Raw genomic sequence first — 23,940 nt, 5'->3', positions numbered from 1 at the left:
ACATAAGTCCTTGAAGTTAGCCTACTGTGGTGAACTCGATGTGTTCTCTGATAGCTGAGGGCATGAGTCAATTCATTTTACCTTCATAGTGTTTTCTCAACCCTCATCAAATCAACTTACATTGGTCCTGCCCTACCAGCCCACCAGAAAGTTCTGAATTCTCCAAATGGACATTGCTTTGTCTCAGCATCTCAAGCTAGGATATTTGCCACATCTCTCAATATATTCTTGCATACTTTAATTTTATATCCCAACATTTGGGTAAGGCCTTCTAGTCACAGGACAGTGGATAAGATGCTAGAGAAGTTGGAAAAGGTGGAAAATATTTGCTCCTAAGAAACTACAGTGTTTGTAAAAATCAATGCAGTGGAAAGAAAGTGGTATTCAGTTCAACAAAAGATCTATACAACGAGAGTTTGGAGGACAGAGTTAGGCAAGATGACCAGTGCAGAGCTGGCTATGATCCTGGCACTAAAGGAAGCATGCCAGAGGGCAAAACAGCATAACCCTGATGGTTATTATCGTTCACAGTCTTTGGCATAAGTGCTCAGAAAAACGTTTCTTAATTATCCAAATGCAACATTTGAGTGCTTATGCTTGGTTGAACTAAGAAGGGATCCCCAATGAAAAATGAAAATGCCATTGTATGAAGAATTTAATTCCAGGAAGATGTGTATTGATCACTTGCTCCTATCCACATTTGCAACAATAATTAATATGTCTGAATTTTCAAATGCAAACAGATGCCTTGAGCTCATCAGCCCAGGTGCTGTGAAACAGAGTTCTCCAATTTGCTCTTGATTATCATTCGTTTCATGTATCATCCTGTGGTTAAGACAGATTTTAAATTCATTTCCTTGCCTCAGTGACATGAAAACAGCTCTTGATAAACAAGGGGCGCCATATAAAGCCCTCTCAGTATGAACTGTGGGGAACCAGGGAATTGGATATTTTTGTTGAAGAGCCTGCAGCTCTCAGATGTAACTTGAGTGTGGCACTTCTTTGCCAAAACAGGAAGATAGGTCACCAGAGAGCTGGCCTCAGATTGAAATAATTACATAATGGGGGGTGGGGGGATGGTGAGAACTTCATAGTTTATAGAATTTATCTAATAATGTCCATGTCTTTTTAGAGCACCAATATAGAAGAGAACTTTTTAAACTGACTACCATTATTTAATGCATAATTCTTACATTTTGATTTATAATAATCCCAAAACACATGTATTGGATGCCTACTCTATACCATGTAGTCTGGCAAACACTTTATAGGTATTATTTTATTTAATATAGCATCATCCCTGTCAGGTTTGCACTGGTGGAGTTAACAAAAGGTACTTATTTAGAAACATAAATGATAGGTAGATAGAAAAATCAATTTTTGCCAGGAGCATGGTGTATACAAACCTAAAACTGTATAAAAATATAATAATTTGACACACAAAATGAACTTCTCCATACAAATAAAGCTTTTTTCCTTTAAAATCTGCAATTCCTCAACCACTATGAGTATATTCTCAGATGTATCATTTTAAAATATTCCTATTTTGGCCAGGCGTGGTGGTACACACCTGTAATTCCAGAGACTGAGGAGGCTGAGGCAGGAGGATTACAAGTTCAAAGCCAGCCTCAGCAGTAGTGAGTCACTAAGCAACTCAGTGAGACCCTGTCTCTAAATAAAATAAAAATAGAGCTGGGATGTGACTCATTGGTTGAGTGCCCCTGAGTCCAATCCCTGGTACCAATTAAAAAAAAAAAGGTATTCCTATTTTAACCTCATGAAATATGATCACAGTCAATCAGAAAGTGGTCCCATAGCTGACCCCAAAAAAAGAGTACAAGCAGATAGTCGTGAAAGGGGGTTGGGCATAGGTCAGTGTTGGTTGCATCTACATGTTGGTAAAGAAGGTATTTATATGAGTCTTGTTGCTGCATTGTCAAGCAAAAGTGAGCCTGGGTGTCAGTCACAGTGATTTCAGCCGAGTTTGTGGGCAAGTACTCCTCAACTCAAACCTTCCCTGCTGTGAGCCACGAACAGATATGCAGAGATCCTTCTCCCTCAGTCTTTAAGGTGGTGAGGGGTGGGGGGCAGCGGAGACCCCCAGCAGTCTCCTCTGTGTTCCCCAAAAGGCAGTTCCAGTATTTTCAAGTACCATGAATGTTATGACACTGAAAAAGATTGAGCAGTGCCGTCTTAAAAAAAAAAAAGATATGAAGTCCAGAGGTCTGCAGTCCCCCCAGGGTACAGATTCCCAGTGACATCCTCTGGGTTCCACATTCTTTCCATCTTTCTGCTCCACCGTCCCTCACTTTTTTGTTTTTTGCTCTTCTTATTTTTTTGCTCCTTGGTCACAAAACGGCTTCCATAGCTTCAGACATGTCGTCACCCAAGGGACTCGTGCAGAAAGGAAATAGAGCCAAGGGGGAAAGATGGGAGGGTGGTTTCTCATTGCAGAGCTCTCGGGAGAGTTTGCCCCCCTGTGCCCTCAGCAGCATCCTCTGAACAGCTCGTGGCCAGAAATGTGTCATGTGGCTGCTCCAAGTTGCAAAGTGGGCTGGGAAGAGCCTTGCCTTCCCGAAACAGCTGTAGGAGGGGAAGAGAATTATTGTGGTCACCTTTCACTGGGTTCATGGAGGAAGCCGCTTTAACAAAAGACAGGTGAACAAAAAGGAAAGCATAAAAATTTATTTAGTTTTCTATGGCATCGAAGCCTTCAGAAATGAAGACCCACAGAAGCAGCTACCTGTGTGTTTTTTAGGCTAAATTTGATAAAGATGTGGACAGGAAGTGATATGATCTGATAACATAAACTGGGGGAGATTTAGCAAGTCATGTCTGTTCATATTCTTCTGTGTCCCTATGTTTTCAGAGGTAAAGATGTTCCTGCAGGTTTAGGGAGAGTGCCTCTTAAGTGAGAGTCTTTGACCAGTTTCAGGGAAGAAGGGTGAAGGAAGGTCAGGAAGCGACCTTCCTAATGTTGACCTTCCTATTTGGGGCAGCATGTCCTGGACCCAGCACTACTGATCTCCACCCAGTATCAAAATCAAAATTTAGGGTTCTGTGAGCAAAGCCAGGGAGTGCTGGCTGTTGTGTAGGCCCCAGTGATAAGACCAAACTGTAAAGAAAAAACCAGGATGATTTCTTTTTAATGAAGCAGGGGAGAAAAAAGAATTTTTTAATGAAACAGATTTTCTGCTTCTGAAGTAATTATTTAGACTACTGCAGCTAAAATACCACCCACAGGATCATTTACCCCTCAAACTAAAAGCCCACTCTATGGAAGTGGATTTGAAACAGAGCATCCTACAGATAAGACAAAGTTTTATGCAAATGTTGTCAGAGAAATTTAAGTATTTTTCAGTATTTGTTTTCATAAAGAGATTTCCAAATAGCATTTTCTTTTGTATAGCTTTGAGTTACAGAACAAGATATTTTTTTGGGGGGTGGCTCTTTTTTTCCTTTTTAATAGTTTATTAAGACATTAATATTTTATTATGTTTTAAATTAGATGGGATCTTTGGAATGTTGTATGAGATGCTTCAAGAATTAGACCACAGGACTGGGTTAGAGCTCAGTAGTAGAGTACTTGCCTACCATGTGTGAGGCACTGGGTTCAATCTTCAGCACCAAAAAAAAAAAAAAGAGAGAGAGAGAGAATTGGACCACAGAACTGGTTGTGTTTCACTCCTCAAATGTTAAATTGAAAGTCATCATAAAATTAATTGATTTTAAAAAAAGAAAAAGTCATTGTATTGCAAATGTCTGACACCACAAATTTTAAAGGATTAACTTTTTTTTATTCAGGCAGTAACTTTAGATATTTGAATATTTTTTTCTCATTTGCCCAGAATTGATAATCGCAAAGTATTTTTTTTATGTTGCAAAGATTATGTTGGAGGGCTGGGGATGTGGCTCAAGCGGTAGCACGCTCGCCTGGCATGCGTGCGGCCTGGGTTCGATCCTCAGCACCACATACAAACAAAGATGTTATGTCTGCTGAGAACTAAAAAAATAAATATTAAAAAAATTTAAAAAAAAAAAGATTATGTTGGAAATTCGTGACACTGAGAAACTAAACATAATCTTTACCTATGATTGATTAATAATTTTTAGAAAGCTTCTTTATAACTTTTCCAATATTTCTATATTGGATATATAATGTTTCTGAAGAAAAAAGAATAAGAAGAAAGAAAGAAAACACCAGCTATTCAGGATCTTTTGTTTATGACTTTAGAAGTGGTTAGCATTGAATGGTAGAAAAAATTGTAAACCAATTTTAGTGTATGATAAATAATGACTTTTTGTTAATTCATTTTCTGATTATGAAAGTTATATAAGAACTTCATCATACATAGAATTTGTAAAAGAAAAGTTATCCCACCAACTTAACACAATTACTAATGCCTAACTAAACCCCAGATAGACTCTTTCTAGATAGATATATATGGTTTATTGTTAAATAACATCATCGTGTACATGCCATTTTATATTATGTCATATTTATTTCCATAGCACTAAATATACTGTTCATTCATCTCTTCATATTTTGTTAGATTTTATTTTTATCAAAGATTTATTTTACAGTCAAATAGTTCTTCAGGGACTATTATGAAAATCACCAGCCCATCCATTTGCTACTCCCATATCCTCTGCATCAAAGGTAATCACCTGTTTTTGTGTGATTTTTATTTAGAGAGTTCTTTCCAACTCTCTAAATAAGATGTTTTTGTTACTATTTCCAGGTTTTTGTTCTCACTTTGGACGAGGATTGCATAGCTCCCTTTTATTACCGCTACCTCTATACTAACCCTTTTCACCACTCTATCCTCTTAGTAGGGTTGTATCATGATTTTGCTTAGCTTGTTATTTACCTTATTATGTCATGAACAGTATTTACAACTATGCTGTGTAGTAATAATGTCTCATTACTTTTCCTTGTATTTTTCCTCAAAGGAAAAAAAATGTTCTGTACCATATTGCTTGTTTACTGATTTGTCTGCATACTTTTTGTTGATTAAATATCAAACTGTTCAAAATCTCCAGTTGGCTCAGATGTATCGGATGCTGTAGCAGAGACTTTCCCTAGAGCTTTATGACTTGATCCAGTTCGTTCTCTATGCCTCATGTACAACTGTCATCCTGGAACTTCCTCCCCCTTTACTGTTTGTCTCTGATGTTGCTTTACCTGCTTCATAGTTTTCACATTGTCCTCTTTTTGGTTTATCCCCCTGTTTTTGTGGAATGCATCCTCTAGTATCTTTTTGAGAACAGGACTCGTGGGAAGTAAATCTTCCAAGAAGATGTCTGAAAATGTCTTCATGCTAAGCTTACTGATGATTAATAGTTTAGCAAGGTATAAAAGTTTATTTTGCTATATAGTTTTTCTTCATGTTTTCAAAGGCATTATTCTATCACCTTCAAGATCCACAAGTAGAAGTTTAAAGTTATCTGCCTTATATATTTTATGTAATCTATTTTCTACCCTTCTCTAAAAGTTTAAAACTCTTCTCTTTTTCTGAATGAAGTGACTTGCAGTAGGGTTTATTTTCATCTATCATAAACTGTACTCAGTGTAACTTTCCAGACTACACACTTAAGACCTTTAGGTTTAGGAATTTTTTTTTCTTTTTTGGGTTTTTATTTAATCATCAATTTTCTTGATAATTTCCTTACCTCTTTCTTTCTCTTCTCTCATTATGATCTTATTTGAATATTGGAGCTGCCATACTCATCTGTTGATTTTTTCCCCATCCATTGCTTTTTTTCTATTTTTATGAGATCTCCTCAAAGTTTCATACAATCCTTATTGAATCAGCTCTACTATTATATTTTTACTTGTCAAGACCTCTTTTTTATTCTGATTATCCCTCTTTTTTGCTTTGTTTTGTTTTGTTTTTGTTTCAGTGTCTCCTTTTATTTCATAATTTCAGTGAGGTAACTGAGGATATCAATGATAGTTGGGGTGTGGGGTGGGGTGTTTTTTAACTTCTCCTTCTCCCTTCATAATCTGTTTCCTCCAATTAATTTTGTTGTTGTTCTCTCTCTCTTTTGAGATGGTGGCTTTTCTCAGATTTCTAATAACCCTTGGTTGTCAATGGAGACAGAAGGTAAATTGGCAGTTACCTAGTACTGGGAGATTTGGGGGAATGGAACAATTGCTAATAAGTACAATTTACTTTTGCGGGTAATGAAAATATTTTTAAATTGGTAATATAATAGTTGCACAACTCTGAATATACTAAAAACCATTGAATTATACTCTCTAAATGGACAAGTTATATGGTAAGTGTATGTTTCAGTGAAACTATTCCAAAAAAAATGTGGGACTCTAACAAAATGATTAAAAGCTCAAAGTAGGGGGCTGAGGTTGTGGCTCAGAGGTAGAGCACTTGCCTAGCATGTGTGAGGCACTGGGTTCAATCCTTAGCACCACATAAAAATACAGTAAAAAGATGTTGTGTCCACCTATAACTAAAAAATAAATACTTTAAAAAAAAAAAAAAAAGCTCAAAGTGCATGGCTTCTCTATGGGTTTACTGATTTGGCTGAGCTGTTCAGTTGGGGAAGCTCTGTCTCTAAAAGACTATTTTTGTCTTTCTCTTTGGGATGACCAGATTCCCCAGAAGAGACCATAGCCAGTCTCTCCACCCTGGAGGTGAAGGCTGGCTGCAAGCATTACAGAAGATAAGGGAGAAAAGTGGCTGTCTCTGCATCCTGCATGCTGACACCACCTGATCCTCCTAGTTGTTCTTTAGGTGCTGCTGTGCCTAGTGATTCCCAATCCAGAGCCACTCTGTTCCACCAACTCTGAAGAATAAACCTCATTTAAAAAAATCAAAGAGCTGAAAAAGAAGCAATTGGCCAGTGGTAGAATCTAGGAGGTGATCTGCCTGCTTCTTAACCAGACTTTTAACCAGAGATACTTATCTGAACTGTTTCCCCCTTTCCCACCTCTCACATGTTCAAAGATTCCCCCACGCCTCTAACTCCTGAGTGTACGCTTGTTTTTGCAGTGCTGGGGATTTGAAATTATAGTTATTTTATGTAAGTACTTGGGATTGAGCCCATGAGTGCTTTACCACTGAGCTACATCCCAGTGCTTTTTTATTTTTAATTTTAAGAAAAGGACTCACTAGATTGGCAAGGCTGGCTCTGAACTTGCCATGTGCCTCTCAGCCTCCTGAGTAACTGGGATTATAGGCATGTGCCACCACACCCAGTTTATTCCTGAGTTTTTTGAGGAGTCTATGGATGAAATTGGTCCTAGGCTTTTCACTTTTTTTTTTGTGTGTGTGGATTTGGGAGGAGAAAGCAAAGGGTGAAGCATCTGTTCATACCATCTTTCCATGAAAAGAAATACATATTTTGCCTTCTCCAATTATTCAAGGCCTTTATAATTTGTACTATCAAGATTATTCAGCTCATCGCCATGGGTACAATCCCCAGCATGCACGTGCGTACACACACACACAAAAAAAAATAAAATAAAATAAAATATGCATATACCCATATATACATATATATGTACACACATACATATATATATTTAATTTTATATATTATTCATTTAATATTCTTGTTTGGATATAAAATATTCCTATTTTGTACAGAATCAAAGATTTGAGCATATTTATCCTCTTGGAGTTATTTTTCATATAAAAATAAGAAAACTATCCTCTCAAAATTCAAGAAAACCAGTGAAGTGCACTTAAACTCATAAAGCATATGATTAGCTATTTAAGATAAAAAGATTAAGTGAGTTTCTGGTCAAGTCAAACAAATTCTTGCTGCCTCATAAAAAAGACATATGTTTTATTTTCTATGGAAAAACTAGAGTCTTTTTTTCTTTTTTTTAAAGAGAGAATTTTTTAATATTTATTTTTTAGTTTTCTGTGGAAACATCTTTATTTATTTTTATGTGGTACTGAGAAAATTAGAGTCTTAATACTTATTCTACATACTCTCCACCTGCAGTTCTCTGATGTTAAGGGAGTTATTCCATTCATCTAGACTGAATCAAGAGCTCAAAGGATTAAAATGATTGAGGAAGTTGGGTGCAGTGGTGCACAACTACAATCCAGAGACTAGGGAGGCTGAGGTAAGAGGATCCCAAGTTTGAGGTCAGCCTCAGCAACTTAGTAAGACCCCCATCTCAAAAAAAAAAAAATGATAGGAGGGGCACAGTGGTGCATGCCTATAATTCCAGTGGCTCAGGAGGCTGAAGCAGGAGAATCTTAAGTTCAAAGCCATCCTCAGCAACTTAGCAAGGTCCTAAGCAACTAAGCAAGACCCTGTCTCAAAATAAAACATATAAAGGTTGGGATGGGCTCAATCTCCAGTACCAAAAAAACTATATGTATATATTGGGAAATCTGTGGCCAAGCTTACTATCCTTTGTGATACCTTGTCTTGCAACTGATTTAATTCCTTTTTACTTCTGGTAGATAGAATTGTGCCTGATAAGCAGTTAATATTTCCTAAATAGTTATCAGGTAAATAAGAGAGAAAAACATTTTTAGCAACACAATTGTGTCACACATTGACAATTTCAGGGCAATTTTTCATTGTCTTCTCCTCTAATTAAAACATTTCAGTATAACAAATGACAACAAACTTGGTCCAAAGTTTGAGAAGAACCTTTTCCTTTTTTTACATGCTAAGGATTGACCCCAAGACCTCAGGCATCCTAAGCCCAGTTCTACCACTGAGCTACATCCCAACCCTTGAAAAGAACCCTTATCTCAATGTGTTTTTGAAAGAAACTTATTCAGATTATAATGCATAATTCCTTGACCTTTCCAGAGCATTTCAACCATTCAGGACTGGCTACATAATCGGCAGGATCTCATGCAAAATAAAAATTTGTGACCCTTGTTCAAAAATCATTAACAATTTTGAGATGACAGCAACAGAGCATTAGTTAAGCACGGGACCCTTCCAAACACAGGAACCCATGCAGCTTCAAAGGAACTGCACACAATGTCATCCCTGAGACCATTTCTAAAAGGAAGACACTTTTGATATTCCTGCCAATAAAGGGTATGCATTCTTTTAAGCTATTGCAACAACTAACACTTCCCCTGTTCGGGGGCTTTTATTTCGGGAGCAGCTGGGGACAGTTCATTATAAAGCCCATACCTAAAACTCTGTGTTTCCGGTGTATCCTTGATTTTAAATCACTGAGCTGTGACACATGGGACGATAGTTCCTTTGACTGCATTCTTTCCACCGTGGGCATTGAGTATTTAGTGGTAGTGATCTCAGGTGCTTTCTTCCTGCTCTGACAGTAGCTTTCAATGGGTCAGATTCTTCTAGCCAAATTAAATTAAAAGTTGAGATATGATCCCCCAAAGAATAGAGAACTTGAACTAAAATGTACCTTCTATGTCTTAAGCTCCTGGCGGTTTGAGCAGCTGCTTATTTTCCCCCATCTCCCTTGTTTTTTCAGCTCAATGCATCTGAGCACCTGGTGTTCAATATCTGAAGAAAATGAAATCAAAAGCATTTTTCTTCCCTAATCTTTAAACTTCCTTCTCTTTGGCTAGTGGTCATCATTCTTCTTCAAAACTGCTTTTGTATTCAGGCCCGACCAAGATCTCCTCAACTTGTTTGTTTTGGATTTTGAATCAAAGAGGCACTAAGAAATGTATGTGCTTCCACCCTCGCCCATAGAATCCCTTTACACTGACAAAGTGGACAGAAAGGTCTCTTGGGGATTTATGAAAGGGTGATTAGGAGGCCATTAAGAAATAAGGGTCCCTCAGGATAGTAAAGGTCTAATATTTATTCATCACGAGTAAACATCCGATCTTAGTTGTCTCAGAACAGGGCATGTATTAATACCTTGAACTTGGAATAAATTGCATCTCAGTCCTGCGGTTGCCCTTCTGTGAAGGGTGCTCCCTTGGGTCTGCTGTAGAATAAGCAGTACTTGACCCTGGATTGCCCTGACTCCATGTGCAGTCCAGGAAGCTGAAGAGGCACTCACGTGGGTGCAGGCTGAGTGTTGTTCTTCCCAAGGGAAGAGTCAAAAGCCAAGCATGGATGTTACAAAGAAATGATTGTGCTACCTAAGGCAGAGTTTCATAGTGTGGTTAAAGACGTAGGCTGCTCTGAAAATGTGAAGCCTCTCCTAAAGCTGATCACCCATCTGGGGGAACTGTTGTAGAGGAGGAGAAGCAGTGCAAGGTGTTTTCTTTGAGATAGAATGCTTTTAGGCTCTCTTGTAACCCTGCCGTTCTGGAATTTTCTTGAAGTACCTCCCAAGAGGACATGACTTGATCTCGGGAGGGAAAAAGCATCCATTACACAAATAATCCCTCTCTTCTCTTCCTTATGAACAGAGCAGAACCAAATCAGAAAGCACATGGCATGTGGCACACTGTTTCCTTTGAGGAAACCGCCAGGTCCTATGGCCAGGCTTTGTTTGTTCAATCAGGTAACCCAGCATAGAGCTTTTGAATTAGAATGCCCCTCTGAAATTGACCAGATAAACTACTGCACCACACTGGTCCTCAATCTCCTCATATACAACAAAAGAATAATGATAACTAGCTCAAAAGATTATTGGAATGCTGGAAGTGATGGTGGTCTGTAGTCACAGCTACTCAATTGGCTGAGGCAGGAGGATCACCTGAGCTCTGAGGTTCAAGGCCAGCCTGCGCAACACAGAGACCCTGTCTCTTAAAACGAAGAAAAAAGATTATGATAAAGATGAGATATATATGACAATCTAGCACAGAGAATAGAATGGAATACTCAAATAATAGACCATTAAATATGATTTTTGAAAGCATACTACATGTTGGACACTATGCCCAACTGGCAGGATCAAAGGACACCTAGGACTCTCCTGGGTCCCCAGAGATGAATAATTCCACATCATTTCTACTTCACCTCTGAGCCTCCATATTAGAAGCAGTTTCATCACTGGTCTCAAGTTTTAAGCAATTGGCTGGTCCAATGGTAGTGGGTTATTAACATTAGTGTCACTAATTAGAACTTATTAACATTAGTGTCACTAAAGTTGATATACAACCCTCCTCTGCTAAATTTGACTGGCTTAAAAAAGAAATTTTAAGCAACTATGAAGCTGTGCTTTAATCTTAAAGTACAGGGAGAAAATGGGTGCAGAGGGTGCCCCTGGAAAGGCTAATGCACTGGTCAGCCATACTTTACCATGGCCACCTCTGATGGACAGTCTAGTTTGGCAAGACAAAGCCTTTCAGCCTGCACTAATACACATCACACACTAGGAGTGGCTTAAAAAATTAACCCAATTCCAAACCCCTAGCACATTGGGAAGATAAATTGCCCCATAAATGAATGATGAAGTAAATGAGGGCACTCTTAAACATTTGAAAAACTATAAAGAGACTAGTGTTTTGTATTTGCTAAGGGTTAAGAAGATTCCCCTGGTCTCTCAGTGGTTCTATACTTAAGCTATCAAAAAAAATACAGGTATCTATTTTTTTAAGGCAATTCATGTTCAGAAAGCAAAACCACAGGGATATGTCAGAAAGCACAGAAGCCAGCTGAAAGAACTCTCAATGGCTAAAGATGGAACAATTTGAGCCATAAAATAACATAGTATTGAATTATAATCCAAAGAATAAATAAATATCCAAGAGCCCATATGGGTATTAATATATGATTGAATAAATAGATGGGGGAGAATAAACGAAACTCCCGTAGAGAATACCAAATCCTTTATGAAGATACTCCACTGTCAAGGAAGTGGAACACAGCATCCCATTCCATAACTGGGGCCATACGTAGTGGCAGGCTGCCCAGGAGTACAGCGTGGAGAGGGAGGTGGGGCAGCTTTACAGAAGCCTGATGCACATTACCATAGCCAGGCCATCAAGGTTCCAGTGGTAAGTCATGTTGATAGTATGTAGCCTTGCGTGGTGGGAGGAGAATGGCATTTTGCCTCTGTGACTCTGCTACCAAACACATAAATACTGTCCCACCATGAGAAAAACATCAGCCAAACCCAAATTGTAGAGCATTCCATAGAAAGCCTGATTGAGTGCCCTTCAAAACTTTCTAAGTCATGGAAAATAGGGAAAGTCTGAAAACCATCATGGTTCCTAAGAGCCCAAGTAGACAGGATGATTAAATGTGATGTGCTATCTCATGAATGGAACAGTTTAAAAAGGACATGAGGGAACTAACAAAATATGTATACAATATAATGTTTAGTTTTTTGTTTTTTAAGAATTTTGCACCTCCTATATCAAAGTGGCAACACAAAAACCCACACCATCACTATAACCATGCATTACATTAAAGGAGCGTTTTGTTATAATGTGAGAGTGTTGGCGGAATCACATTTGTTTAAAAAATGCCTCTTGAGGTTTCACTTGAAATGATGGGAAACTCAGTATAACAGCTGTGTACACAGGGGACAAATTGGTCTTTGTTGAATACTGTGAGTCTTTTTGCAGCTGGGTTTAACTGATTACTATATGGCACGGATCACATTTTAACCTGCCATAGAATCCATGTAATGCTGAGCATATGTAACTTTGAGTCTCAGAGCTCCAACTTCTCACTTTCCAGAATTTAGGGTTGGATCAAAGAGGTTTTTCATACATTCATTCCAGTGGTAAGGAAAAGTTTCTGGCTTATATTCAGCCATCCATATTGGACATTCAGGCAGATTGATTTCTTTATGTCCCAAACATAGATAACCAAACCGGGTATCTCCTAAGAGAAGGCTGGATGTTGTCAAAGCATATCCCAAGTGCTGCAGGCTTATGAAACTTTATGTGAAAATATCCCCCCACACTCATGGCTTTTGTCATTCACCATTAATCTAATGTGTTCTTTTTCACCTCACCCCTGCCTTTTTCTGCCCTCAGAGAGATGAAAACCAAAAAAGGAAGGCATGTGATTTCTCTGACACTGTTTCTGTGCACACTATTGATTTTTTTTATCTTAATACCTTTCCTCAGAAACAATTAGCCCTTCTCTTCCTGAGAAAATGTTAACATTTCCTGTGAACTCATGTGTTGTTTAAATTGATTTCATTTGCATGACTGTTCTTGAATAATCCTGTGGAAGTTGGTCAAGCCTGATGAGTGAATCTAATGAAAGTGGAAATAGGTAATAAACTACTCCCCACATATAATAAGTGGTCTTTTTGCATGGGGGTCTTCATGCTACTTAATAGATGATTTCTGAAGAGATTATATAGTTTCTTAATGCTGCAGTGAGAAGTTTTCCAACAGTTTCCATCCCTGGGTGAAGCGCATTGCTAAAGGAAAACAGAACTCCATAAGGCCGGGCACTCAAATATCAAGGCATATGTTAACAATTCTGTGAATATAGTAGGTATCAAATAGGTTTTTCTGCTTACAAGCAAAAGAACCTGAGTTGCAAAGGAAATCACTGGAATGATAACAATCAGTTGACATAATCTGAAGGAAAAGCTAAACTACCGAGACACTGTCTCCCAGCAGCTCAGAGAAAACAGTCATTCATTGAGCAGTATCCACTGACCTCTGCCCTGTCCCAGGCACAGTGGTGAGGGGTAAGGATGTAGTTCGTCCAGGAGTCTTCATGCCCCATGTTTTCATTGAGCTTGTTTCTAGAGGATCTCAGATCCATGGACTTGCTGCTCATGTTGTTCCTCAGCTCCTATCACTTTTCACCCATCGTTCACCAAGCTGCCCAGGACTTGGATTCCTCAGAGTCTGTGAGCCTGTGTTGAGTCAAAGGCTCACCCTCATGTGGGTGAGGTGCTGGTGCTGTGATGTGTGTCCCCAACAGGACCACGTGGAATAAGGAAAGGATAGTTCTTCAAAGGAACAGTAGGGCTGCTCTTACCTCCCCCACCCCCCCCCCAAAAAAAAGAATGCTTGGGTGGGCCAAAAGAGAAGTCCACTCTACTGGTGTTAGTCAGCTCTTCATCACTATGCTAACTAAAATACCTGACAAAAAAAGTTTATTTTGAGCTCATTTTCAGAGATTTAGACCACTGTCTGCCAACTCTATTGCTCTAGACCCAATGTGAGGCAAAACATCATGGTGGAAGGGCATGGCAGAGAAGCTCTTCACTTTTCATGGGATCAGGAAGCAAAGAGAGAAAGGGAAGGGACTGCAAGGAGGATGAATCCTTCTCAGGCCTGTCCCAATGACCCATTTACTCCAGCCATGCCCCACTTGTCTATAGTTACCACCCATTTAGTGCAAGCTAGGATGGACTAGAGAGGACATAGTCCAGTCAAGCTAAAAAATAGGGTGATCCATAGATTAGGTTTCAGCTCTCACAGTCTAGTCATTTCATATGTGAATATTCCAGCATCCACACAGCTTTTTGGGGACACCTCGGATTCATAACCATAACACCACTTAACAGTGCAAAGAAAGGAAAGTGAAGACTCAGCTCTGGCTAGAAATTCTAACTATGCCACTTATATGTATTAAGTATAACCTTATATGTTTCCACAGCTTCTCCAAAGGTCCTTTTTCTCATCTGTGTAAAATGGAAATCATCATGCCTCTCTCACAGAATTGTTCCATTTGCATCAGGATCAAATTAAGAACTAGTTGACAATTTGTTCTAATAATTTCTTAATAAAAGTTAGTTGTATTTTTACCTGACTGTGACATATACATAGCATGTATAGATATTTTCTTCTCTTTTCTACAAATGATGTCTCACTACACTCTGTTCATGTATTTTTTTTCTTTATCTTAGTATGTAATGCATTCTGGGGTGGACAACAGGTTAGAAGCTTTGCATTGGCATAGTCTAGGGTCTGACTATAAAGCTTTGCTTATTAAACTGTTGCATCAGCCTCTTCAAAAGAGACATCGTTGCCCAGCTCCCACCTGGGCACCACGAGAGACATAAATAGTGAAATCTGCAGACACTGAGTCTCTGCAACCTATTCCACTGCTCTTTTCCTGTTCAAAACCAAGACAGGCGCCATGTTCTCTGTGTTATGCTGCAGTTCTTACATATAAAGGAGGCAGTGTAAGGGAAGTCAGCATTCACTAGCCAGCCGTACCAGCTTAGAAACCTGTGTTGTGAGATCTCTTTTTTTATTTTTATTTTTTTTACCAATAGAGTGGAAGAAAGGAATCAAGAGGGAGAGAGAGGAGGGGAGGGGAGGACATAGGAAAGTACTGGGAAATGAATTCTACCAAATTATGCTGTCCATGTACAAACACACCACAGTGAATACCATTTTATGTATAATTATAATGTACTAATCAAAATTATAGTTAAAGAAAAGAAGGGTGATGGGTGGAATAAAGCAAGCAGATTAGGGGGAAGGAGGAAGAGTGGGGGAAGGAAAGGTACCAAGGAATGAGATTGGTCAACTTATGTGCATGTACAAATATGGCATAATGCTTCCCACTGTTATGTATAATTATAATGCACAAATAAGAAAATTAAAAATCTAAAAGTTTTAGGAAAAGGGAGGCTGTGTCTTTGGACACAGTGCTTAGCTTCTTGGCCACATGTGCTCCTTGTGTGAAGCTGTTGCACCCTGATGGGTTGTTGAAATTGTAGATGCAGTCGTGTGTGTAAAGTTCCAGACTAAGGGCCTGGATCAGGGGAAGCTATTACTCTCACTAGGGTTGGTAATCATTCTTCTTTGATCTCAGCCACAGTATGCTTAGAAAGCATAGAATCTTTTTAATTGAACAATGTTTAAAAAAAAAAAAAAAAGAAAGAAAAGAGAAAGAGACCAGATTCAGAATTTATAAACAAGATGCAACCATTGATAAGAAACTGCCAGAAGATGGAAGAGTACTCACCAGTCCCAGGGCTGGGACTGCCACACCTGACTTCATAACAGGCAACATTATAAAATATCTCTTCTTCTTTTTTTTTTTTTTTTTTTTTTATTGTTGGTTGTTCAAAACATTACATAGTTCTTGATATATCATATTTCACACTTTGATTCAAGTGGGTTATGAGCTCCCATTTTTACCCCATATACAGATTGCAGAATCACATCAGTTACACATCCATTGATTTACATATTGCCATACTAGTGTCTGTTGTGTTCTGCTGCCTTTCCTATCCTCTACTATCCCCCCTCCCCTCCCCTCCCCTCTTCTCTCTCTGCCCCCTCTACTGACATTCATTTGTCCCCCTTGTATTATTTTTCCCTTTCCCCATAAAATATCTCTTCTACCTGAGTGTATCCTCCACCTCCCACCCTAGGCTCTTCCAAGAATTGCTTTATGATCTACCGGAAAAGACAGCCTTGTTCTAGAAAGTAAACAGACTTCAATAGGGATGACTGATAATACACATCTGCAAGAAGGTCAAGTATACATTTGGAAACAAGAGAAATCAATGTGTGTTCAGAAGAACAAAGGGAAGAGTGACATTGAAAATCTGTAAAAGGGCCTTAGTGAGGATATTCAAGTGAATAACATTGAGGACATATTTGTTGAATTTCTAAAACTCATAAGACATGAAATTGTTTTGGTCATAGAATCTAATCCCCTCATTTAAAAAAAAGTAATCATCTAACCCAACACCTTTACTTTAAAAATCAGGAAACTGAACAAAATTGTTGCAAACTGAGTCACCTGCATAATGGAATAGATTGAACAGCAGATATTTTACCAATTGAAAAATCATCAGGAAACTGAGGTACACAGAGGTGACATTACTTACTCGACATCACATATGTAGACTAGAATCTAGTCTCAATTCTGAACCCAGTGACCTTTCCATTTATCCATCCTTATATATTATAAGGAATGATACTAACTTTCTAAAATCACTGATAAAGTCTAAAAATGCTTGAAGGAACATTTGTTTTCCCTTAAATTATTTTTCACTGAAACTCTGTGCCATCTAGAATTATAGCCCAGGGTTAATTACATGTTGTCAAGACCAGGCACTCTGCCAAGTCTTTTAAATGCTTATTCATTATGTACTTGTAACAAGACTGGCCTAAGCTCTGATGATTACCGCGAGTGTTTGGTTGTTCCTGGCAATTAGTAGGAAATTGTCCTAGACAAGCAATACTGCGTAAAATGGAGTCATCTCAGATCATCTTTCCTCCAATGTGAGGAAAAGTGTCGCGGAGACAAAAATGGATCATTAACACCAAGATAGAAGAAATTTTGTTCATATAAACATTGTGAATTTTAGCACCTCAAACCTGTTATGCTGCATACATGAAGGTGTGCACCCTTTTCAGTTTCCGATTTTAAGAATGAAAAAGAGTGGGCTAAAACTTTTATTTTATTTTATTTATTTTTATACCAGAGATTGAACCCAGGGATGCTTAACCATTGAGCCACATCCCCAGCCCTTTTTGTTTTATTTTATTTTATTTATTTATTTAGACACAGGGTCTCACTAAGTTGCTTAGGGCCTTGCCAGGTTGCTGAGGCTGACTTTGAACTGGCGATCCTCCTGCCTCAACCCCTGTGCCAACCATGCCCAGCTGAGCTGTAAACTTTTAAAAATTAAAATGTTCATTTAATTGTGTTTTGAACATCTGTTGAGTAAGAAATCAGGAATGAAGATATGCATTTGAGTGCCCCTCGCTATTTGTTATTTTGGAGTCCACCCCCTGCCCCAGCCGCCGGGATCTTTGGTTCTCTTGATATCCGCTGCTCCAACATTTTGCCAATAGCCATAATGATTCCAATGGAAGTAACAACTTCAATAGATTATGCTAAAATTGGCTCCTAATGTTTTAATTTTTGCCTTCATGCAATGGTATGCTGGAGTGGAGCTTGCTCATTCTGGCTTATGAGAATCAACTGTCAAATTTTGCAGGCCAGTTTAAGCACAGCCATTATTAACACTTAAGTTACATAAACTTACAATTAAATGAATTACATTCTTACAAAGTAGTAACTCAAAACTAATCTCTTTCTAATTATTCTATTGCACATCTACCTGTGCTTTTGAGATTATGTGTTTATCCACATAGTGGAAATACTGTATAATTGTGATTTACTGTGCAATTGATCCTAACATTCAGTGACATCATATTAAGAGATTGGATTAGAAGTATTTATTCCACAGCAATTGGGAAACATTATAAATTGGTGCTGGGTTTCTGGTTTTGTGGATTATCTGTTTTTCAAACTTAAAGTACATTGTAGCTACAGCCATTGCATTGTAAATAGCACACATGAATTAAAAAAATAACCTTTCAGGGGCTGGGATTCTGGCTCAATGGTAGAGCACTTGCCTAGCATGTGTGAGGCACTGGGTTCGATTCTCAGCACCACATATTAAAAAGTGAATAAAATAATGGTCCATCAACATCTAAAAAAAAATTTTTTAAATAATCTCTTAGTATTTAAAAATTATTTTCCCATTCAGCAAAGAAATCACTCATACAGTTGACAAACGAATGGAATTCTGCTATGTCTTTATTGTTTTCATCTTATTAATGTAAAGGAGAATATCCACCAACATCATATTAGAACTATACATTTATCAACTGCAATCATAGTTTGGCCACAGGTGGAAAAGGTCTACAGAAACATTTTGTGACAATTTATTATGTTGAATTTACACTAAAGACTTTTTTAAATTTTTTAGTTGTTGGTACAATATCTTTATTTGTTTATTAGTTGTTGGTACAATATCTTTATTTGTTTATTTTTATGTGGTGCTAAGGATTGAACCCAGTATGTCACACATGCAAGGCAAGTGCTCTACCACTGAGCTACAGCCCCAGCACCCACTAAAGACTATTGTATGTTTTATCATCTATAAATAGTTTGTCATACATTCCTTTTAATAAAATTCATTTTAAAATATCTTACATACAAATATATCAGCATGGGGGTCCAGAAATCTGTTTATTAAACATTTTACCAATATGCCACTCTTTTGAGCCTCTCAAGTCTATAAGAAGTTCATTTCTTCTCATAATAATATTCTATGATAATACTAACAGTATTGAACACAGTGACAAACATTATAAGAGTCAGCCTCACTAAAACCTCACAAATCTCTTATATTGCCAGAGTCAAGAAGACAATCATGAGAGTAAATCCCAGCACCTCCAGCATTAGGTAGAGAAGAGGACATTTAAAAGTTATCTTCCAGTAGCAGGAGCCTGGTAGACATTTGCACTTGTGTAATTTAAGTCAACCCTGCATAAATTAAGAGAGTATATTAGTCAGCTTTCTATTGCTACAACAAACTACCTGAGCTAACTAACATATAAAGATAAAAAGGTTATTTTTGCTCTTGGTTTTAAAGGTTTTGGTACAAGATTGAGCAGACCATTGCCTTGGGCCTCTGGTGAGCATGCCAAAGGGCAATGGCAGAAAGCACATGGTAGGGCAAAAACACTTATATCCTCAGCCATTGCATTGTAAATAGCACACATGAATTAAAAAATAATCTTAAAAAATAATGGTAGGGCAAAAAAAGGAAGAGAAAGGGACGAGGGTCCTGCAGTCCCCTTCAAGGGCATACCCTCAATGATTTATGGACCTCCTAGTAAGCCCTACCTAGGTTTTGCCACCTCCCATAGCACTACTGTGGGGACCAAGCCTCAACACATGGACCTTTGGGTGACACTCATCCAATTCATAGCAGGGGGTGATTTTTCTTCATTATATGCATACGTAAATAAATAACAAACCCAGTTTGATGGAGTAACTGCCCAATGCTTATCTAAATAACCCTCATTAGAAGGGGAACTCAGAGTACCAAAGTCTTCCATTGTCTACTCCTGAATCAACTTAGATGCAATATAACAACTTCATCTAAGGAAATTCTGTGAAGCAACCTAAATACTAAATATTTTGATATAATTTTTATTAATAGCCATTAGTTTTCTTATGTAAATAGGATTTGGACACCCCTGTGAAAGATAGGCATTGTCCAAAATAACTAGAGATTAAATCAGACTCAGAAAATGCATAGTTTAGACTTCTCCAGAGTAGGTAGAATACATGGGAAAAGGGTATAATTTAAATGACAGCTTTTAAACTGCAATTTGTATTTACAAATTACTAAGCACATTTACACATAACAAGAAGTCAGGTACATGCACAATGTTAAATAATGGGCGCCATATTTGTGGTGTTTAACAAAATGCCAAATCATTTATTATTTATTTCATTTATTATGTGCACTTTCTGGAAGGAGTGTGATGTGGTAAATGGCTACATATCTAACCTCAGTAACATCAGTAGTATGCAGACCTCCCAAACACCAACCAGCCTGCTGAGAAGAATAGCAACCCTTATGGACACTCCAAAACAGCAGCTCTAGACAGAGGCAACCAAACCCCAGAGGCACGGACAGGGCTTTTGGCAGCCTCTGTGACCAACATTTCCCTTCTTGTTCTTTGTCACTTTCCCTAAGATGGCTCATTCGGTCCTCAGTTACTCACAGAGGCACACCAACACCATTTCTGGACTTCACGTCTCACTGTTTTACCTTTCCTCTAAGCCAGTGTTTCTTAAAGTGCAGATTTTAGAACCACCTGCTTCAGAAATGTGCTTAAAAATACAGCTTCCTCGTCTGCTGTCAATCCTAGTTCACCTTAAAGTTTGAGAACTGCTGTTTAAGTAAATGAATGTACTGACCTTTGATTCTAACTTGCCTAGTGTTGCTCCTCGACTTATAAAAAGGGCTTGGTGTATATGATTACATTATTATATTATTACATAATATAATGTATTATCAAATATAAATTATGAAAGCTGGAATATGATTTAGAAGTCCAAACAAATCTCAGTTCCCCTCCTCGGATGCCCCAGTACCATATGCCTCCCAAATCATCTCAGCCACGGAAGTTCCTAGGCAGACCCCTCCTCTTTTGTGCCCACTAGGGCTCTGCTGGAGTTAGTTATCCCTGAACTGTGTTATGTTCCTAGTGATACAGGATGGGGTGTTGACCTGTATAGCAGAGACTGGTAGTTACTGTGACATTTTCCAGTTATTCAAGTCAGATCTTGTAATTAGTTTGGTATTGGCCTAACCATGGATAAGAAACCTTCCTGTCACTCTGTACCTCTTGGAAGCTAGCAGGCACACTGAAAAATCAATTCTGCTTATGGTTGCCAGGAGCTCTGGACAGTTATAATTACAATATGCATCTGTGAGGGCCTTTCAAATCTGTTTTCATATTATTTTTTCCAGAAGCTTCCTCTTCATAATAATTTAGATTTTTGACTAAATGATACCACTTTTGTGCTGAGGGTGGTCAATTCAACCCCATGCTAAATGTACTAAAAATGTATATTGATATGGTGAAAAACAGAGTAAAATCTGAAATCTAAGAGGCTGAACAAATTTTTGTTGGGTTTTACTGAAGAGAAGGGGTCTTACTTTTTTTTTTTTTTTTTTTTTTTTTTTTTTTTGGCACTAAGGATTGAACTCAGGGGCATTTGACCACTAAGCCACATCCCAGCCCTATTTTGTATTTTATTTAGAGGCAGAGTCTCACTGAGATATTTTGCTCCTCACTTTTGCTGAGGCTGGATTTGAACTTTCAATCCTCCTGCCTCAACCTCCCAACTGCTGGGATTACAGGTGTGCGCCACTGTAAGACCCAGCCAGGTCTTACCTTTTTTAAGGACAAAAATTGTAGTGTTTAGCAAGGAGTAGCAATAGTGCTCTTTTTCAGGGACTTAAAATATAAGTTAACAAAAGGTTAATGTGTCCCTTCATTTGTGAATTCGTGTCAATAAAAGGGCTTTTTCACCCTGAAATGGTGTTAACAGTGTTACTGGAGGAAAAGTAAGTGGGTCATTCAGTTTGCCATGGCCAGGTTTTCCTTTTAAACATTCAAATCCCCTGGATTAGTGGATGAGGCTGCAGTTATAAAGTACCACAAACTGTGTGGTTGAATAACAGAACTGCATTGTCTCACAGTCCTGGAGGCTATCGGCTTCAGACCAAGGTGTTGGCAGGGCTGGTTCCTTCTGAGGGTGTGAGGAAGGGTTGTTCATGCCTCTCTCCTGGTTTCCGGTGTTTGCTAGCAACCTGTGCCTGCCTGGGATTGTCAATCTTTGCTTTTATCTTTACAGAGAGTTCTCTTTATGTGGGTTACAAATTTCCACCTTTTATAAGGACCCAGTCATATTGGAGTATGGTATACCATAGCCTCGTATGACCTCATCTTAACTAATTTTATCTGTAATGACCCTACTCTCAAATAAGATCCCATTTTTAGCTACTGGGCACCAAGGCTTCAACATATGAATTTCAACCCATAACAACATCTCTGAAGAAAGCCTTGTTTCTGTGGGTTGTTTTGTTTGTTTTCAATCCCAACAACAGCAAATGTTATGAGATCGTAGAGTATCCCGACTGCAAACCACCATCCATGGGAGTCACGTCATTGAGGTGCAGTATGGAGGGACGATGGTGCTAGGTTGGGCATTGTTTCCTGTTCACTTTATCTCAAACCTTTATCAGTTCCGTTAGCTCACCCAACAAGAGGCGTCTCCAATTCAGCTTATGGTATTTGGGATATGACACTTTGATCTCAAACTTCACTTGCGAGGGGGCCAGCTTAGGCTGAAAACCAAAGCTTCTGAAAGAACCTCATCATATCCATACTTTCGATTTTTTTTTTTTTTTTTACAGGGAGGGAACTCTGGGGAAGGTTCAATGTCTTATTCAAAATACAGCCCATTAGGCCACATGGTGCCATGTTGGTAGCAGATTCAGCTGCCCTGCCTCTCACTGTGGCTCTCCTTTCTCCACGTATACTGCAATTCTGAGCCAAGGTGGGCACAGATCCCTTGTGATTTAAAAGGTCCCGGTCCTATTCCTTTGTGTTGCTTGTTTCTACCTAGAGAATATAATCAGTTCTGTTCTCAGTGAGTGCTGTCCACCTGGGAATGCCTTTTGAACTGTCTGTGCCTTAATTTTTTTTAAATCCTCCAAAGCCTCACCTCTGGGACCTACTTAAACAATCTGAGCTCTAAGAAGGGAACTGATTCTGTTATTAGTCTCTCTGCCAAATATAAACACATCTTCTTAGAGAAGCAAAACCATTCAGTATCGTGAAGCCCCATAGAAATTAATTTAATCATCAAGGTTTTGTTGTGGATTTTTATTTTTTTAGGTATTATTTTGGTCAAAGTCTTTCTGCATTTATTATTTTTATAATAATCAAATATGTAATCATATACTTATTTTTTTTTAAAGAGAGAGAGAGAGAAGGAGTGAGAAATAATTTTTTGATATTTATTTTTTAGTTTTCGGCAGGCACAACATCTTTGTATGTGGTGCTGAGGATCGAACCCGGGCCGCAAGCATGCCAGGCGAGCGCGCTACTGCTTGAGCCACATCCCAAGCTCCCTAATATACTTATTTTTAACATTATCCATTCCCCAATTATATTTTGATAGTTGGGGCTAGGCATTTCCAACTTTATTGAAATATGTTTAACTAATAAAATCGTATGTATTTTAGGTATACAACATGATTTTTTTTTCAATGCTGGGGTTTGAACCCAGGAACACTCTACCACTGAGGTACACCAGTTCTTTTTATTCTTTTATTTTGAGACTGGATCTTGCTAAGTTATTAAAGTTAGCCTCAAACTTACAGTCCTCCTGCTTCAGCCTCCTGTGTTCCTGGGATTATAGGAATGCACCGCTGCACCCAGCTCAATTGATAGTTTGATATATGTGTATATTGTGAAATGATTACCATAATGAAGCTGATTAACATATCCATCACATCACATGGTTTTAGTATTTTGTGTATGTGGTGAGAAGACTTAAGATAACTCTCTTAATAAATCTCAAGTATACAATATGGTATAATTAACGATAGTCACCATGCTGTATGTTAGATCTGTAGAACTTACCTATTTTGCATAAAATAATCTTTGTACCCTTTAACCAACATCTCCCCACGTCTACTTTCACCAGCACGAGGTAACTACCATTATGGGGAGATGTTGTGAGTTCAACTTTTTTAGATTCCATATCTAAGTGAACTTACATAGT

General features: G+C 38.3%; 1 protein-coding gene across 3 annotated transcripts in view; it reads left to right on the top strand.

Moving 5' to 3' along the window:
• The window catches only part of Pip5k1b (phosphatidylinositol-4-phosphate 5-kinase type 1 beta), a 291,725-nt gene that overhangs the window by 240,997 nt on the left and 26,788 nt on the right, over positions 1–23,940 (top strand). The window lies entirely within an intron of this gene.

The sequence above is a fragment of the Marmota monax genome, unplaced genomic scaffold, assembly GCF_021218885.2.
Source record: "Marmota monax isolate L192 unplaced genomic scaffold, Marmota_monax_Labrador192_F-V1.1 WCK01_AAM20220418_F8-fsc00059, whole genome shotgun sequence".
Taxonomy (NCBI): Eukaryota; Metazoa; Chordata; class Mammalia; order Rodentia; family Sciuridae; genus Marmota; species Marmota monax.
The sequence above is the reverse complement of the archived record's forward strand: the minus strand, read 5'-3'. Positions and strand labels throughout refer to the sequence as shown.